This window comes from Schistocerca cancellata, chromosome 2 (assembly GCF_023864275.1).
Source record: "Schistocerca cancellata isolate TAMUIC-IGC-003103 chromosome 2, iqSchCanc2.1, whole genome shotgun sequence".
Lineage (NCBI taxonomy): Eukaryota > Metazoa > Arthropoda > Insecta > Orthoptera > Acrididae > Schistocerca > Schistocerca cancellata.
The window spans coordinates 913,755,639-913,771,645 of NC_064627.1; the positions used below are offsets into that span (position 1 = coordinate 913,755,639).

Consider the following 16,007-nt stretch of genomic DNA (forward strand, 5'->3'; position numbering starts at 1 on the left):
TCTGATCCACGTCCAAGCCACTCACTGTTATCTCAGTGAACAACCAGTCAAAAACTGCGGGCGCTGAGGAGCATCTGGTGGTCTTAATGCGTGAACAACAGACACTCGGTAGGGATGCATGTGCAGGTCCTGGTGCATTATTCGTCCGTACAATCGATGTGATACGCCAGTCTCTTGCGACAGGCGTCGGGTTAATTTAGTAGGACTTTGAATCATTTTATGCTGAACTGCAGCCACATTTTCAAGTGTGCGGTCACATTTCGGAACGTTTTTTGACTTGTTCAAGGCAACGGCCTTGCCGCAGTGGATACACCGGTTCCCGTGAGATCACCGAAGTTAAGCGCTGTCGGGCGTGGTCGGCACTTGGATGGGTGACCATCCAGGCCGCCATGCGCTGTTGCCATTTTTCGGGGTGCACTCAGCCTCGTGATGCCAATTGAGGAGCTACACGACCTACTAGTAGCGGCTTCGGTCAAGAATACCATCATAACGACTGGGAGAGCGGTGTGCTGACCCCACGCCCCTCTTATCTGCATCCTCCACTGAGAATGACACGGCGGTCGGATGGTCCCGGTAGGCCGCTCGTGGCCTGACGACGGAGTGCTTTTTGACTTGTTCAAAACAGGTCTTGTCTGACGGCATTTTCGGACTAAACGTTGCTTGGCACTCCTTGCTGGCACTTTGACACTATTAAACTTCTCAGCAAACAACTGATCACATCTTGTCCACAACTTCATTGCCACTTAAACTTCTTCAACGGACACCCGCTGCTCCACTGTGAATACCATTGTCGCCTTTGCACCGCTCCACTCACAAAAAATGGCTCTGAGCACTATGGGACTTAACTGCTGAGGTCATGAGTCCCCTAGAATAGAACTTAGAACTACTTAAGCCTAACTAACGTAAGGACATCACACACATCCATGCCCGAGGCAGGATTCGAACCTGCGACCGTAGCGGTCGCACGGTTCCAGACTGTAGCGCCTAGAACCGCTCGGCCATCCGGGCCGGCGCTCCACTCACACTGATACAGCCCGCATTAAGCTCTGAACCGGCGTGGATCATGTGACGGGCGTAAATGTAGTGTGTGCGCCACAGGGTTTGGTGATATGCATACATTCACGTCTAATCCTGTGCACTCACGCAGGCCCCACCCTGTACTTACATTTCTTTGGGGTTTTGTTATAGCAGACGGATAGCTGTCAATTACATGGTAAATACTTACATCAGAAGTTCCGGAAAAGTAACTCACCTTATAGCTCGAAAGCTTCAACAAAGCACTAACGCAACAGATCTGAATCTTCCACCGTAAAAGCTCTCAACTGAAGATGCAGAGCTGCCACAATACACTCACAAGCAGGAATAACACTAGATTCGGATCTTTGACCCGTTCACACCTTTGCCCCCACCTATCCTATGACGCATTTGACTGCAACATTCGTGTGTCAAATGGGGCGAGCCCACGCTGTGACTTGCGGCCACTCAGTTTATTCAGACCGGCTCGTCCACACGCTCGAAACTCCTACAGCCGGCGCCACCGGTCGCGGTCGCTGCTTCCGTCCCGGCGCACAATGGGAAGGCTCCAGTAGAGGCAGGTAGTGTTTGAGTTCTCCGCAGCGGAGCGTCATTCAGAGCGCGCAGCCGCCGACTGGCCGCGGCGGACAGTGACGGCGGCTGAAGAGCGCGCCGGCGCGGAATGCGAGTCGTTAATAACGAGGCGGTGGGCGGCTGTGGGCGGCGGTGGGCGGCAGGAAGCGCAGCCATTGTGGCAGGTGGCTGGTGGCTCCTCCACAAGGAGGGGGCCAGCGCCGGGGCCGGGGCGGCGCTTCCGGCGCGCACATTGTGCGCGGCACGCCGCCGTGATAACACCGGCCGGCCGCCAATTGTCGCCTCACAATAAAGCCGCCCACCGGGCTCCAACTGCGCCGGACTTGGCCGCGCCTCGCTCGGCTCCAGGTGCCCACACCGCCGGCCTCCGCTCTGTCTCCCGCCGAATCCTCGGACTGCCTAGTAGTGGCTCCACTGTTCGCGTATTCGCCGCGGATGCTGCTGTTCCGACGTCAGAAGCGTTTCTACCAGCTGTGGTGCGAGAAGTTGGACCTGATGAATGACCGGCTCAGGAAGTCGGCGTTTTCAGTGGCTGGCAACGTACAGATGGTCACATTGTACTCTTCGTAAGATCCGTTACCTATTATCACTGACGTAGCCTCCCTCTCCGAACATCTACGTCTGCATCTACATCCACAAGAGTACTCTACAATTCACAGTTAAGTGGCTGGCAGAGGGTTCGTTGAACCATCTTCAAGTTACACTACTGGCCATTAAAATATCTACACCAAGAAGAAATACAGATGATAAACGGGTATTCATTGGACAAATTCTACTAGAACTGACATGTAATTACATTTTCACGCTATTTGGGTGCATAGATCCTGAGAAATCAGTATCCAGAACAACCACCTCTGGCCGTAATAACGGCCTTGATACGCCTGGGGCATTGAGTGAAACAGAGCTTGGATGGGGTGTACAGGTACAGCTGCCCATACAGCTTCAACACGATACCACAGTTCATCAAGAGTAGTGACTGGCATATTGCGACGAACCAGTTGCTCGGCCACCATTGACCAGACGTTTTCAGTTGGTGAGAGGTCTGGAGAATGTGCTAGTCAGGGCAGCAGTCGAACACTTTCTGTATCCAGAAAGGCCCGTACAGGACCTGCAAGATGCGGTCGTGCATTATCCTTCTGAAATGTAGGGTTTCGCAGGGATCGAATGAAGGGTAGAGCCACGGGTCGCAACACATCTGAAATGTAACGTCCACTGTTCAAAGTGCCGTCAATGCGAACAAGAGGTGACCGAGACGTGTAACCAATGGCACCCCATACCATAATGCCGGATGATACGCTAGTATGGCGATGGCGAATACACGTTTCCAATGAGCGTTCACCGCGTTATCGCCGAACACGGATGCGACCATCATGATACTGTAAACAGAACCTGGAACATCCAAAAAAATGACATTTTGCCATTCGTGCACCCGGGTTCGTCGTTGAGTACACCATCGCAGGCGCTCCTGTCTGTGATGCAGCGTCAAGGGTAACCGCAGCCATGGTCTCCGAGCTGATAGTCCATGCTGCTGCAAACGTCGTCGAACTGCTCGTGCAGATGGTTGTTGTCTTGCAAACGTCCCCATCTGTTCACTCAGTGATCGAGACGTGGCTGCACCATCCGTTAGAGCCATGCGGATAAGATGCCTGTCATCTCGACTGCTAGTGATACGAGGCCGTTGGGATCCAGCACGGCATTCCGCATTACCCTCCTGAACCCACCGATTCCATATTCTGCTAACAGTCATTGGATCTCGACCAACGCGAGCAGCAGTGTCTCAATACGATAAACGGCAATCGCGATAGGCTACAGTCCGACCTTTATCAAAGTCGGAAACGTGATCGTAGGCATTTCTCCTCCTTACACAAGGCATCGCAACGACGTTTCACCAGGCAACACCAGTAAACTGCTGTTTGTGTATGAGAAAGCGGTTGGAAACTTTCGTCGTGTCAGCCGCTGTAGGTGTCGCCACCGGCGCCAACCTTGTGTGAATGCTCTGAAAAGCTAATCATTTGCATATCAGAGCATCTTCTTCCTTGCCGGCCGCGGTGGTCTAGCGGTTCTGGCGCTGCAGTCCGGAACCGCGGGACTGCTACGGTCGCAGGTTCGAATCCTGCCTCGGGCATGGGTGTGTGTGAAGTCCTTAGGTTAGTTAGGTTTAAGTAGTTCTAAGTTCTAGGGGACTTATGACCTAAGCTGTTGAGTCCCATAGTGCTCAGAGCCATCTTCCTGTCGGTTAAATTTCACGTCTGTAGCACGTCATTTTCGTGGTGTAGCAATTTTAATGGCCAGCAGTGTATTTCCCTACCGTTCCACTCTCGAACATCGCGGAGGAAAGCGAACACTTAAATCTTTGTGGGTGAGTTCTGATATCTCTTATTTTAGTATCATGATCATTCCTCCCTTTGTAGGAGGGCGCCAACAAAATATTTCGACTCTCTAAAGAGAAAAATTTCATGAGAAGATCCTCTCGCAACGAAAAATGCCTTTGTTTCAATGATTCCCACCCCAATTCACGTATTTCCTTGGTGCTCTCCCATATTTCGCGATAGTACAAAACCAACTTTCTTCTTTGAACTTTTTCGATACCCTCCGTCGACCCTATTTGATGCGTACCCCACGTGGTGTAACCAGTCTCTTTAGTAGACCTGTCGCATTTTCTCTGTGTTCTCCCAAAAAATCGTAGTCTCTGGTTTGCTTTACCCACAACATTATGCATGTGATCGTTCCTACTTTAGCTATTCGCCGTTGTAATCGCTAAGTATTTCGTTAAATTCAAGGCCTTTAGATTTGTCTGTTTTATACTGTAACCGAAATTTAGCGGTTTCCTTTTTGTGCTTATGTGAAAGACTTCACATTTTTCAATATTTAGAGTCAACTGCCACTTTTCGCACCATACAGATATCTTGTCTCAATTGTTTTGCAATTTGTTTTGACCATCTGATGACGTTATAAGACGGTAAATAAACAGCATCATCTGCAAACAATCTAAGTAGGCCTACAACACGTCTTTAATGAACGCCAGATATTACTTCTGTTTTAAGCGATGGCTTCCCGTCAATTATTACGAACTGTGACCTTTCTGTCAGAAAATCTCGAATTTAGTCGTACAACTGAGACGGTAGTCCATAGCCACGCAATATGATTAAAAGTCACTTGTCAGGTATGGTGTCAAAAGCCTTCTGGAAATCTAAAAATACTATATGGAATCAGTTTGACATTCCCTGTCAATATCAGTCATTACTTCGTGAGAATAAAGACCACTAACCCCAAATGTAATCAAATGCTGGCTGGTACCGCCCCACCCCCCTCCCTCCCTTTCGCCGTCATCAACATTAGCGCCCATCTAAAGTGTAAAAGAAAATAATTTTTTTCAAAAATTTTCGTTTTTAAGATCAAGATGTTTAGTTTTTGTAAATGCTTTATTAAAACACAAACAAATGAACTGTAAAAATAATACTCCAAGCGCAGTTATTTCTGTAGCTTTTTATTTAGGCTACCAAAAATGCTGAAGATTAGATGGGTAGATCACATAACTAATGAAGAGGTATTGAGTAGAATTGGGGATAAGAGGAGTTTGTGGCACAACTTGACCAGAAGAAGGGATCGGTTCATAGGGCATGTTCTGAGGTATCAAGGGATCACCAATTTAGTATTGGAGGGCAGCGTGGAGGGTAAAAATCGTAGAGGGAGACCAAGAGATGAATACACTAAACAGATTCAGAAGGATGTAGGTTGCAGTAGGTACTGGGAGACGAAGAAGCTTACACAGCATAGAGTAGCATGGAGAGGTGCATCAAACCAGTCTCTAGACTGAAGACACAACAACAACAACATTTAGGCAACCTGTTTGGACTCCTGAATGGAGTCATAATCAGGCCCTGCATTCTGAACGACAGAAAAGCATCTAGTAGTACAAGTTTGAAGAGCACACATTGCTCGTGAAGTCTTCTACGGCAACCAGGCGCAAATATAGATTCCCTGTTATACACATGTACTGCCGGATGCTTTCTGTCATTCATAGTCAAGGCCTGAAGACGACACTATTGAGGAGTCGAAGCTAATAGCCTAAGTAAAAAAGATATAAAAATAATTGTTACTGGAATGTACAATTCAACGATCAGCTGGAGTCCCGCACTCCATAGCTGCAAGATGCAGTTACGTTTACTTCACAAGCTAATGAATCAGTGTGAAATTCGTGTTGCTAATTTCTAACGACTCCTTTTTACAAAATGATGAAGCAAATCTCACTGCATTATGACTGCAAAGCCAACTATAAGCAATGAGAGTAGCCACTTGTCACAAAACGTACTTCCTCTGCTCCCCTCCCCTCTCTAGCAACATTTTCTTCGACAACACCCTGCATCCTCATTTAAAATCAACCAAATTAAAATGTGTGCACTATACTTTGGCCTGCTGCCTGTAAATTTCTTGGTTGCTGGTTTCCTTAGTCCGCAGCTCGTGGCCGTGCGGTAGCGTTCTCGCTTCCCACGCCCGGGTTCCCGGGTTCGATTCCCGGCGGGGTCAGGGATTTTCTCTGCCTCGTGATGACTGGGTGTTGTGTGATGTCCTTAGGTTAGTTAGGTTTAAGTAGTTCTAAGTTCTGGGGGACTAATGACCATAGATGTTAAGTCCCATAGTGCTCAGAGCCATTTGAACCATTGTTTTTGGATTCATTCAAATGGTTCAAATGGCTCTGAGCACTATGGGACTCAACTGCTGAGGTCATTAGTCCCCTAGAACTTAGAACTAGTTAAACCTAACTAACCTAAGGACATCACAAACATCCATGCCCGAGGCAGGATTCGAACCTGCGACCGTAGCGGTCTTGCGGTTCCAGACTGCAGCGCCTTTAACCGCACGGCCACTTCTGGGATTCCTTACCTCTGAACTGGCAGGAAGTGAAATGCTTAATACCTGCAGTATAAAATAATACACGTAGACCCTTACAGCAGTGTTGCAGCCATTAATAGTTACTGTTGTGTTGTGCTTTCAATTAGTTCGTTTATCGTTGCGAAGTGAATAATGAAGCAATAACCGGTTTATCATGGTTACCATGTACAACTTGTAGAAGGCATTTTCAAGAGATATTTAAGTATATGGGATGTATATGTCTCAGTTTTAATATCATAGATGCTTGGCAGAAAATATAAAGTATGAGTGTAAATGTGAGGAAGACTTGTTCGTACCGTCGATTCATAAGCTGTAAACTCAACCATACTGTGTCATGTGTTAATCTTGGCATCTGAAAGAAATTGATTATTGGTAATTTCTGTAATTAGTTTTACTGCCTTACAAAATAGTGACAAGAATAACTCGTAAAAGTAATTTACTTTCATGACTGAAATGAAATTGAACACCCGCCAGGGTAGCCGAGAGCGCTAACGCGCTGCTTCCTGGACTTCGGTAGGCGCGCTGGCCCCAGATCGAATCCGCCCGGCGGATTAACGACGAGGGCCGGTGTTCCGGCCAGCCTGGATGTGGTTTTTAGGCGGTTTTACACATCCTGCTAGGTGAATACCGGGCTGGTCCCCACGTTCCACCTCAGTTACACGCAGACATTTGAAACACGTGCACAGTATTTCACGATTTACACTCGACGCAGACAGCTGGGGTACACTTCTTCCGTCCCGGGGGGGGGACGGGGTGGTGGCAGGAAGGGTATCCGGCCACCCCTAACACTAACCTTGCCACATCCATTCTAACCACGCCGACCCTGCGATCACTGTGGGACTAGGGCGTAAGCGAAAGAAAGAAACTGAAACGAAATGAACCCCTTATAAAATTACGTTTCACCACTCATGGGGTAAGTATCCCCTTCTTGGGAACCGCTATCTTAGAAGCTTACATTTTTTACATCATAGCCCTTAATATTTGACATAGCTTAGTACTTCTACCTGTACCTGAGAAGAAGGGGTCCTAATAGATGGACAGACAGATGGACAACAAAGAGATCCTATAAGGGTTCCGTTTTTGCCGACTGGGATACGGAACCCTAAAAAATTCAGTGATATGCAAGTAAGAATGCGGGTGCTGAATGTGTTCGGCACAGAGAGACACAGAATACTTTAAGGTGTGGCCAGTGCCTTCTCTACGCTCCAGCCGTTGTCTACCCTGGTAACTATCAATACGAGAGTGGAGGGGGGAGGGCAGGAGGGCAGAGGGGGGGGGGGGGAAGGAGTGCAGCCACTGTTTCTGCTTTCTACTTCTAACGCTCCCCAGAAAAATTCACACGCATAGAAAACTGTCGCTTGTTAACTTAGTACTACGTCTTGGATTCGTTTGACTGCCACTGTGGACGCTAACGGTATTCTTTAATTTGGCAAGTGTTCTACGAGTCGTTGTAATATAGACATAAAACGAAAGTTGATATGTCAATGATTTTTTCAATCGTTCTCAAAATCTGTCATCATCATTTAAGAGAACAACTGCCATGATGAGAAACTTAGAAGTAGATATCCCCGGTGTAGCAAAGTAGCTTAAATCACTTAAGAAAGGCAAGGACTCCGGTCCAGATTGTCTACCAGTCAGGTTCCTTTCACAGTATGCTGATACAATAGATCCATATTTAGCAATTATTTCAACTGCTCGCTTACAGAAAGATCCGCACTTAAAGACAGGAAAATTGCTCAGCTCACACCAGTACCCAAAAAGGGAAATAGCAGTAATCCGCCGAATTACAGGCCCATATCACTAACGACGATTTGCAATAGGATTTTGGAATATAACTGTGTTCGAACATTGTGAATTACCTCGAAGAAAACGATTTATTGACACATCGTCAGCACGGATTCAGAAAAATATCGTTCATGTGAAACATAACTAGCTCTTCATACTCATTAAGTAATGAGTGCTATCGACAAATTGATTCCATATTTTTAGATTTCCAGAAGGCTTTCGACACCGTTCGTCAGAAGCGTCTTCTAACCAAACTGCGTGCCTGTGCAATATCGCCTCAGTTGTACGACTCCATTCGTGATTTCCTGTCACAAAGGTCACAATTCGTACTAATATACGGAAAGTCATTGAGTAAAGCAGAAGTAATATCCGGCGTTTCCAAAGAAAGTTTTATAGGCCCTCTATTGTTCCTGAACTATATTAACGGCATAGGAGACAATCCGAGTAACCTTCTTAGATTGTTTGCAGATGATGATGTCATTTACCGTGACGTAAAGTCATCAGATGAGCAAAACGAAAATGGCAAAGTAATTTAAATAAGATATCTGTATGGTGCGAAAAGAGGCAATTGACCCTCAATAAAGAAAAGTGTAAAGTTAGTCACATGAGTACTAAAAGAAATCCACTAAATTTCGATTACGCGATAAGTCATACAAATCTGAAGCCTGTAAATTCAACTAAATATTTATGGATTACAATTACAAATAACCTAAAGTGGAATGATCTCATAGATAGTGTTGTGGGTAGAGCAAACCAAAGACTGTGATTCATTGGCAGAACACTTAAAAGGTGCAACAGGTCTACTAAAGAGACTGCGTAAATCACGCTTTTTCGCTCTATTCTGACGTACTGCTGTGCGGTGTGGGATCCGCATCAGGTGGGACTGACGGATGACATCGAAAAAGTTCAAAGAAGGGCAGCCTGTTTTGTATTATCGCGAAATAGGGAAGATAGTGCCACAGACATCATACCTTAAAACAAAGGCGTTTTTCGTTGCGACGGGATCTTCTCATGAAATTTCAATCACCAGTTCTCTCCTCCGATTGCGAAAACGTTCTGTTGGCACCCACCTACATAAGGAGAAATGATCATCACGATAAAATAAGAGAAATCAGGGCTTGATCAGCAAAATTTAAGTGTTCGTTTCTCCCGCGCGCCGTTCGAGAGAGAAACGGCACAGAGACAGCTTGAAGGTGGTTCATTGAACCCTCTGCGCAGTCATGGATTGTGCGACTGGTCCCGGCGGAGGCTCGAGTCCTCCCTTGGGCATGTGTGTGTGTGTGTGTGTGTGTGTGTGTGTGTGTGTGTGTGTGTGTGTGTGTGTGTTTGCCCTTCGGATAATTTAGGTTAAGTAGTGTGTAAGCTTAGGGACTGATGACCTTAGCAGTTAAGTCCCATAAGATTTCACACACATTTGAACGTTTTTTTAACCCTCTGCCAGGCATTTTATTGTGAATAGCAGAGTAATCACGTAGATGTAGATGTTAATAGGTAATAAACGGATCTGGCGCACAAATTTTCATACTTCCCCACTCACTGTCTTGGTATTACAGTGTCGCAGTTCACATAACGATAACGGACGAACAGGGGGGATGGGGCTGGTGGTGGGGGGGGGGGGGGTGTTGAATAGGCGAGTACCTGAATCTTATCTTCGAAAGCGGCTAGGAGAGATTTCTGGCTTATCACTTTTTGAGTGTCTCGATGTCGATGAGATGTTAAACTCGACAGTTCTTCCTTTTCTTTTTAAATGGACCATACCTATATAATTAAGAAAAAAAGAAAAACTGTGCTATTCCAAGAAGCTTCCAATTCACTGCCGTTGTCTTACGATTAGTTACACAGGGTATCAAGTCTAACGCCGTTGTACAATTTCGGTTAGGTGGTATTATGTCATGTGACCCCTATTCCTACTCATACTTGAGAATTTTGAGTACTACTGTTTCATTTCACCAACTGTGCTGAAAACTTTTTTTGAGAAATGGAGTTTATAGCTTTGGGATATAATGAATAAAGCATTAACTTAATATTTAACTGACAGGAAAGAAATGGACATCTGAGATAGCTTATGCATTGTTCATGATGATCTGATTGTGAACAAAGTAATACTTGTGTTCCACAGGGCTCAGTTCTGTGTTCTTGCTACATATGAATGACCTCCCATCTTACACTGATGTGGTGTGAGTGCTCTTTCCTGACGTGGAAATTAACCCCAACAGAGGTATAACAAAAGCAACAATGTATCAAATATTCAAAAGTATTATTGTTTAGATCTTGGTAAATGGTCTACCACTTAATTTTGGAAAAAAATCCATTTAATTTCGTGCAAGAAAAGATATATCATCGTCAATAATAATACAAAAGTCCGCAGCTCGTGGTCGTGCGGTAGCGTTCTCGCTTCCCGCGCCCGGGTTCTCGGGTTCGATTCCCTGTGGGGTCAGGGATTTTCTCTGCCTCGTGATGACTGGGTGTTGTGTGCTGTCCTTAGGTTAGTTAGGTTTAAGTAGTTCTAAGTTCTAGGGGACTGATGACCATAGATGTTAAGTCCCATAGTGCTCAGAGCCATTTGAACCATAATACAAAATGGAGGGCGGTAAATATGATTGTTCAAAATTTCTGGATGTCCATATTGATCAGAGCTTGAGTTGAAAATCAAGTGTGACAGTTCTTCTCAACCACTGTCGTTCAGCAACATTTTCTCTGTGAATAATTGCTGATTTTGGCCATTAAAGTATTAGAAATTTATTTTGCTTTGCATATTTTTCCATTCATTGGTGTCATGTGGATTAATTTTCTGCATCAATTCCACACATAGACACAAGTATTCGTTGCACAAGTATTCGTTGCTTTAAGGATAACGTCCAGTAACCATCCTTAAACTTCATGTGGGCAATCTGTTAAAAAAAAAAATTAAACATGCCAACAACAACCTCGCAATACATTTACTCATTTATGAAGTTTATTAACAAGAATTGAGCACAATTTAAAAATAATGGTAGTATTCATAAATGGAACACTTGGAACAAAAATAGCCTCCACTATGTGAAACCTAAATTTACTCCTGCATGGAAAGCTGTAAAGTATGTTGCCATAAAAATATTTGACCACCTGCCTTGTGAATTAAAGGTGCCGGTAGATAATTAAACTTTTAAAAAGAAACTGAAATTATTTTTGCTTGGTAGCTTCTTCTACTGCATAGACGAAACTCTGAATAGATATTACATGTATGGGTGCAGAAAATTGATACAGATAATGATTAGTTATTGTAACTACATAGTTGTGTAGTAAATATTATAGATTAATACTTACATAAAATAAACACAAATACGCGACTGACTAATAGCAATTAACTGTAACATTGGATGGGACATAAACTGCTAACTCCATGTGGGTTGGAAGAGAATGCTGGCCAAACTAGAAATTCACCATGACTGTGGAGGTCGTGATCTCCATTTCTGGTTGGCATTGGTGGAGAGATTAGCCAGCTTTCTGCCTTTGTATTCTATCTACATTTTTCCCTCCTGAAATGTTTGCAGTTAGCACCCTCTATCTCCTTCAACTAATTTGTAGTTTATTGTTTACTTAAGTTTCTTTGTAATACTTTTATGTATATTCCAAGATGCTACTCCAGGCGGGTATAAAATGAATGTGCGCAACAGAGAATAATAAACGCTAAAATGAAGATTTGGCCCTGTCTGACTGTCCCCTGAAGCAGATCTTAGGATCGCTTAATTCTATAAATTACAATCTAAATATAAATGAATGACGAAGGCAACTAATCCTACTAAATGATAAACGTTGTTCCTGCTTATATATATATATATATATATATATATATATATATATATATATATATATATATATATATATATTGTAGATTAAAAAACCTTTATATTACAAAATTTACATTTCCTAAGTAAAATTACTAATCAATTGCCCAACTCTGCCCCTTATTATGACTGCACAGTCTAATATCAATAACGCGAAATGACTGGCATCATCTATGTACCAAACAGTAGAAGACACTACTTTCAAAGATGACCTACGGTGGTGTGGAATCTCAATGGAAATAAACTAACGTGATCACAGCTGTTAAGCTTTTATAGCCCTAATAAGCCGAAGCAATTTGCGATATCACCGTATGGACTGCGTCCGGTGCGTCAAAGTGATGGTTCTCGTACTCGTCTGCGACGATGGAAGAACTCCAGCTATAAATAAACTCTTTTAAATACGAGGACGGCAGAAGGCGGTCCTCTGACTAATATACTCTAATACTGTCTTCTGCTCTCTGTGTTCTACAGACGAGAAACGCGAACTCCCAGACACAATGACGGAGTTGAGGTAACGTCTCAACGTTAAGTATAGGTAGAGGAAGTGCTCTCAATTACTGAACGCTGCGTACTCAACGACGACTTCCAACCCGGAAGTGAAGTCCAGAATCGTATAGGTTCGCAACAGTACAGTGCCTAACTGTTCTAACTATAAACTCTCCTGAGAGCAGAGACAGCAAGTCCATCCGTACCAACAAAGCTGATATCGAGCGACCGTCACACACGGGCGCTCACAACGGAAGACCTCATCTCTCCACCACTGGCCTCCCAGCAAGGCTCGGCTTCCCACCCTCGTAATTCCAAAAACAAATCATATTCCCGAAACCAAAAAAAAAAAAAAAAATGGTTCAAAAGGCTCTGAGCACTATGGGACTTAACTGCTGTGGTCATCAGTCCCCTAGAACTTAGAACTACTTAAACCTAACTAACCTAAGGACATCACACACGTCCATGCCCGAGGCAGGATTCGAACCTGCGACTGTAGCGGTCGCGCGGTTCCAGACTGTAGCGCCTAGAACCGCTCAGCCACTCCGGCCGGCCCCGAAACCACGGAATGTTCTCCCTCTCTACAGATTCTTCCGAACGCCGACCAACCATATCTTAGTCTTTTGTCGTCCAGCGCGGAAAGTTTGCGAGGAAAAAGCTATACTCGTACAATGGTACGCTTCTGAGTAAAAATCCTTGGAAATAACCCAACCTGCGTAGTTTTCGAGGTGCCGCTTCTTCGTTCCTCTCACCTGCGTCCAAGATTTGCAGAGTTCCCAGTTATCCTTCCGGTCCTGCAATAATAGCGGCCGGCCGTCACCCTATTGTGCTCCAGAGCTCAGGTGCCACGACGTCCGTCTAGCTACTTACTGTGTTTAAGCAGGACCAACACCTGTGCGGGCCTTTCATCCAGAGCTTGAGTTCTGCCTGCCGTTTCATCTCCACTGGCGTTCCAACCTCTACTAGTATAGGCAATCATTCATTACGGTGTTTTTATAATAAAGACACTCCGTCACCTTTCATGCAATAAGCGTTAACAATTGTTTACCTCCTTTATATATTCATATATACGATGTAAAACCTATAACATGATACCAATTATGTTTGTAGATCACGGCAAAGCATATGGATGGGTGCTTGTAAGGTGCGAAATTATAGCCACCTTAAAATACACTCCTGGAAATTGAAATAAGAACACCGTGAATTCATTGTCCCAGGAAGGGGAAACTTTATTGACACATTCCTGGGGTCAGATACATCACATGATCACACTGACAGAACCACAGGCACATAGACACAGGCAACAGAGCATGCACAATGTCGGCACTAGTACAGTCTATATCCACCTTTCGCAGCAATGCAGGCTGCTATTCTCCCATGGAGACGATCGTAGAGATGCTGGATGTAGTCCTGTGGAACGGCTTGCCATGCCATTTCCACCTGGCGCCTCAGTTGGACCAGCGTTCGTGCTGGACGTGCAGACCGCGTGAGACGACGCTTCATCCAGTCCCAAACATGCTCAATGGGGGACAGATCCGGAGATCTTGCTGGCCAGGGTAGTTGACTTACACCTTCTAGAGCACGTTGGGTGGCACGGGATACATGCGGACGTGCATTGTCCTGTTGGAACAGCAAGTTCCCTTGCCGGTCTAGGAATGGTAGAACGATGGGTTCGATGACGGTTTGGATGTACCGTGCACTATTCAGTGTCCCCTCGACGATCACCAGTGGTGTACGGCCAGTGTAGGAGATCGCTCCCCACACCATGATGCCGGGTGTTGGCCCTGTGTGCCTCGGTCGTATGCAGTCCTGATTGTGGCGCTCACCTGCACAGCGCCAAACACGCATACGACCATCATTGGCACCAAGGCAGAAGCGACTCTCATCGCTGAAGACGACACGTCTCCATTCGTCCCTCCATTCACGCCTGTCGCGACACCACTGGAGGCGGGCTGCACGATGTTGGGGCGTGAGCGGAAGACGGCCTAACGGTGTGCGGGCCGTAGCCCAGCTTCATGGAGACAGTTGCGAATGGTCCTCGCCGATACCCCAGGAGCAACAGTGTCCCTAATTTGCTGGGAAGTGGCGGTGCGGTCCCCTACGGCACTGCGTAGGATCCTACGGTCTTGGCGTGCATCCGTGCGTCGCTGCGGTCCGGTCCCAGGTCGACGGGCACGTGCACCTTCCGCCGACCACTGGCGACAACATCGATGTACTGTGGAGACCTCACGCCCCACGTGTTGAGCAATTCGGCGGTACGTCCACCCGGCCTCCCGCATGCCCACTATACGCCCTCGCTCAAAGTCCGTCAACTGCACATACGGTTCACGTCCACGCTGTCGCGGCATGCTACCAGTGTTAAAGAGTGCGATGGAGCTCCGTATGCCACGGCAAACTGGCTGACATTGACGGCGGCGGTGCACAAATGCTGCGCAGCTAGCGCCATTCGACGGCCAACACCGCGGTTCCTGGTGTGTCCGCTGTGCCGTGCTTGTGATCATTGCTTGTACAGCCCTCTCGCAGTGTCCGGAGCAAGTATGGTGGGTCTGACACAACGGTGTCAATGTGTTCTTTTTTCCATTTCCAGGAGTGTATATGCAGACAAATGATTAATGAAAATTTGCACCAAGGCCAGGATTCGAACCCGAGTCTCCTACTCAAGAGGCAGATGCGCTAACCACTATATCACCCGGGCACAATGGCTTTGCACAAATGCACAAACTATCCTAGCAAGCATGCCTCCTCACACCAAACTGCCATTCACCCCTCAGCCCACTTGGTATTCCACCTAAACCGAACAGCACTGCAGAGGCTGTCCAAATGTACTGAAATAGCACATCGATATTGAATTAAGCTGCTATCTCAATACAGTAGGATAGCCTCTCTTATGCTGTTAAGAGTTTAGGGGGATTACTGAGTGGGCTGAAAGGTGACTGAAAATTTGGATTGGGGATGGAGGCGTGCCACGTTAGTCCATGCAGTTGTGCAAAGCCACTGTACTAGGGTGATGTAGTGGTTAGATCATCTGCCTAGGGAGCAGGAGACTTGGGTTTGGATCGCAGCCTTGGTACAAATTTTATTTTGTCACTACAGTCTGATGGCTCTGAGCACTATGGGACTCAACTGCTGTGGTCATAAGTCCCCTAGAACTTAGAACTACTTAAACCTAACTAACCTAAGGACATCACACACATCCATGCCCGAGGCAGGATTCGAACCTGCGACCGTAGCGGTCGTGCGGTTCCAGACTGTAGCGCCTTTAACCGCTCGGCCACTCCGGCCGGCGTCACTACAGTCTGGACATACATAATAGGTGTTTGAGACTTGGGAAGGTCTCTGGAACCATATAGTTTCAATTCATTATTTTTACGAGACGTGTTTTTTAAGTACCGTTTTGAGATTAAAAAA

General features: G+C 45.9%; 1 pseudogene; it reads left to right on the top strand.

The window, feature by feature from the left end:
- Positions 1–285: 285 nt before the first annotated feature.
- Positions 286–403, top strand: LOC126164241 (5S ribosomal RNA; annotated as a pseudogene).
- Positions 404–16,007: the final 15,604 nt, after the last annotated feature.